Raw genomic sequence first — 4,251 nt, 5'->3', positions numbered from 1 at the left:
TTTTGTCTTACTTTAAAAAGCTTTTCCGTTATGACTTCAAAACCGATTAAAATCCGCGGGATTAGGTTGAAATAGGACTTATAATATATGTGGATATTATGACTGGGGAAGAATAGTTTGTTCATCCAGTAAGAGGGAATGGGGAAATCGATACTTTAGCCAGTTGCGTATTTAACTATATTAAAGAATATTAAAATATTGTGTAAGTTCCAATTAGTAATATATCAGAGAGAGAGGAGACAATGGGCTGTTTATTACACTGGTCCCCAAAGTTTTAAAATAACGTTTTCTTAACCGTTGGCTTAACAACTTTAGGGACTTGAATTTTGATTTAATAAGTTGAGTGTTCAAACGTTTCAACCACTAATTGTTATCTACATAAGGGATAATTTTGTGTATCATCATATGGGATGAACATTAATTTATCGGCCATTGTCTTATCCCTTTAGATCCCTGGTAATATATCTATTTACTGAATGCTAAAGGGGAATTTTCTAGTCGTCTATCTTGAATAGTGGCTAAAATAATTCCCCGACGTACGGACATTTCGATTCATAGAGTATCTTCGCTACTGAACAAGGATGACAACATCCATAAAAGCTAAGCTCTGAAACGGTAAGTCAAACGAACATTAACATTTGTAGAGTGTCAGATCTAAATAATCAGAACATAAATTTATAAAAGTCCAAACAAAAATGGATTTAATTTGTTGATAACTTAAGGACATACTTACATTTTTAGGAATTGAATATAGAGATTATTCGATTTTAACATTGTACTATGTTGTTCTAGGAATCAGTATATAAAAAATCCGACCAATCGGATAATTATTTTATATAAAAATTTGTTGTTAAAAAATGTTTAAAATTGACGTAAGGAAATTCTGGTAATGATTATAGACTTGCTATGCTTTCAAAATCGTACCTAACTACTACAGGAATCACCATGCAAAGTTTGAAATCGATAGGGCAATTATAACATGCCTAAATTAACAAAAAAAAAAAGGTATCCGTTACGGACGGACGGACCGACCCTAATTATAGAAAAGCTTCGCTACTAAACAAGGATGACAACATCCATAAAAGCGAAGCACTGAAACGGTAGGACAAACGGACATTAACACTTGTATAGTGTCAGAACTGAGTAATCATAACACTGCTTGATTCGGGATAATGCTTATGGACATACATACATTTTTAGGACTTGATTAGAGAGTTGCTTCGCTTATTACATTATACTTTGTTGTTCCAGGAATCAATATACCAAAAATCAGATCAATCAGATGATTAGTTCGCATAAAAATTTGTTGTTAAAAAAGTAAAAAATCAACATGTTTAAAATGGACGTACGGACATTCTGTTAATGATTATAGACTTGCTACGCTTTCAAAATCGTACCTAACCACTACAGGAATCACCATGCAAAGTTTGAAATCGATAGGACAATTCTAACATGCCTAAATTAACGAAAAAGCCATCCATTACGGACGGACCGACCCTAATTATAAAAAGCTTTGCTTTTAAAAAGAGAGATATGAAGATAAAAAATAGGATAAAGATAAAGAAAGAGAGATGTAATGAAAGAAAAAAAGATAGGGAGAGAGAGAGAGAGTTATAATTATTTATTGCATCGTATTATAGTCAGCTTTCCACGGATATTAAAATGAAGGCCCGGGCTAAGAAAACTGGTTTTAGTTTTATGATTTTTATTTTAATATTTATGGGAAATTGTTACACTTGATCTTTCAGTATAGCTGAGAACTGGTTCTAATCCAGCGGATATTAAGAGATAGAGAATGAGAAAGAGAGTGAGAGAGAGAGAGAGAATGCGAAAGAAAGTGAGAGAGAGAGAGAATGAGAAAGAGAGTGAGAGAGAAGGAATAAAACTAGAAAGAGAGGGAGTGGGGGGAGAGAAATTGTTTCTATTGATTGAAGTCATATGATGGGAGACTACCTCACAGATTCGTGCACAGAAATTTGACAGGGGGGGGCAAAGGGGAGGGGGGGGCTCTGGTAAGAGCACTATATCCTCTAAGGCGGGGGGGGGGGGGGCGTGTTCTAGATGAATATTACTCCGTACAATTACACCATAATATAAGTCAATTTTAGCCTTCTATAGTATTGTTATTTGGGGGCACATCCCCTCATCCTATTCCCCCAATTTCTATAGTCCCCCCCCCCAAAGGGTATAATTATAAAGGGTAAAAACAAGGATAGGACAATGGCAAATATTTTAATACCCCCCCCCCCCCTACATTTCTCAAGTGTAAATTTCAGCTTTAGGTAAACTTTGGGGAAATAGATTTTTACCGCCATTGTCCCATACCTTCTCCCTGCAAAAATTATACTACTTCTGCCCCCCCCCCCCTGCTAACATTTTGTAAATTTTCAGGGAGGACACCCTCACTCTTTCACGCCTCTAGCTATGATTTTATCCCCTTGCCCCCCCCCCCCCTCTTAAACATAAACTTGAAATCCACATGACTATAAGATTCTTAGTCATTTTTTTCAGACAAAATTACATCTAAGTTGAAACCAGTATTCAAAAACTTGTATTGTTTAATCATGATTTTAATAGCCTAAAAACTCACCAAAAATTTATTATATACTTTTGAAAATAATAGTAAAATTTTCGAGTTAGATTTTAATTTGAAATGTATTTTGATTATTAAGTATTTTATAAGTTTTTTTTTAAAAAAGGTAATATAAGGTAACACAAACGTCAAGGGGGGGGGGGTAAGGGGGTTATTTTTGGAGGTTAGAGGCTGCCCCCCCCCCATCCCTTCCCTTTCTCTATTCAAATGTCCTCAAACCATTTTCATGTGGGTACTACTTGTGTGTTTGTGTGTGTGTGTATGTGTGTGTGTGTGTGTGTAATAAACAGTACATTGTACGTTTCCCTCTTCTTATTTCCTTAAACCTCTCTTGTATGTGTGTGTTTTTTTTGTGTGTGTGTGTGTGTGTGCGAGAAAGACCAACATTCTAAACACAAAAAATCGACCACTTAAAATTTTAGAAAAGTAAATTTTCAAGTATTTTTCCAAAAACAATAAACCTTCCCCCCCCCCCCTTGTTAATTTTTTTTTCAAGATATATATCCTTGTCCCCCAAGTCTCTGGATGGTTGAAAACCTCGGAGGGTACTATCCTACCCCCCCCCCCTCCCTCCCTCCCTCTCTCTCCCATCGGACCTTGTGACTCACAAGAGTTGTCCCTTCAACTTACCAATAAATTTTGTCCATGTTAGCAATGCAGCAATGCAAATTGATGAGAATTTTCCCCTGTCATAACATCCACGTATATTTTACATCCATTATTAGAATAGTAATATTTTGATAATATGTCAGCTAAAGCTATTTAGTTGACATAAACCTTTAAAGGAAGCCTGCAGCAAATACACCGCTCTAACTGCTGAAAGACTGCCACAACTCCCTAAAATGTCATTTTAAGATGCCTTTACCTTTTTTTGTTATTAGAGCCAGAGGCTTCAAATTTGGGGTTTTGGGTCAACTTGTGGTTAGAGCGGTGTATTTTCTACAGGCTTCCTTTGAGTCAAGAGAAAGCTGTTTCATAGTTTCGACCAGGGATCTAAAGGGATAAGACAATGGCCAATAAATTCATGTACATTCCCAATGAGGAATTCAAAATAACCCCTTCTGTAGATTAAAATAAATGTTTGAACACTCAACTTAATTACCAAAGTTGTTGATCCAACGAAAAAGAAAACATTATTATAATACTTTGGGGACTAGTGTAATAAACAGCCCATTATCCCACCCTCTCTCTCTATTTGAGTTTTGACAGTCAAAGTTAAAATTAGCCTGTTTATGAAAACATCATCCACTCACAAGTTGGCTAGAAAGGCCTAGAATAAAAGAAAGGGCATTTGGAGGGTGGGGAAAAGGCCCTTCTCCTCTCTACTGGGTCATTGTAAAGGGTAAATATCAGCCCCCCCCCCTAATATTACAGTGCATGGTAAGGCTTAAGAAGAAAGGGTAGGGGTAGGGGAGGGGGGGGGGGTGGTGTAGGTAAGTGATTATGACAGAGGAAGAAGCAAGGCCCAGGAGGCCAATACCAAACCTCCCCCCCCCCTCCCCCTCCCCCCAGAATATATCCAGCACACACACACACACATACAGAGAGAGAGCTCACTTTATACCAGTAGTCACAAGGATTTTTTGGTCCACTCTGGTCCACTGGCACACAGTCTTCTAGTACATAGCAGCCACACTTATAAGTCCAGTTCTTAATCT

The sequence above is a fragment of the Acartia tonsa genome, chromosome 15 (assembly GCF_053477335.1).
Source record: "Acartia tonsa isolate MP-2025a chromosome 15, ASM5347733v1, whole genome shotgun sequence".
Taxonomy (NCBI): Eukaryota; Metazoa; Arthropoda; class Copepoda; order Calanoida; family Acartiidae; genus Acartia; species Acartia tonsa.
The sequence above is the reverse complement of the archived record's forward strand: the minus strand, read 5'-3'. Positions refer to the sequence as shown.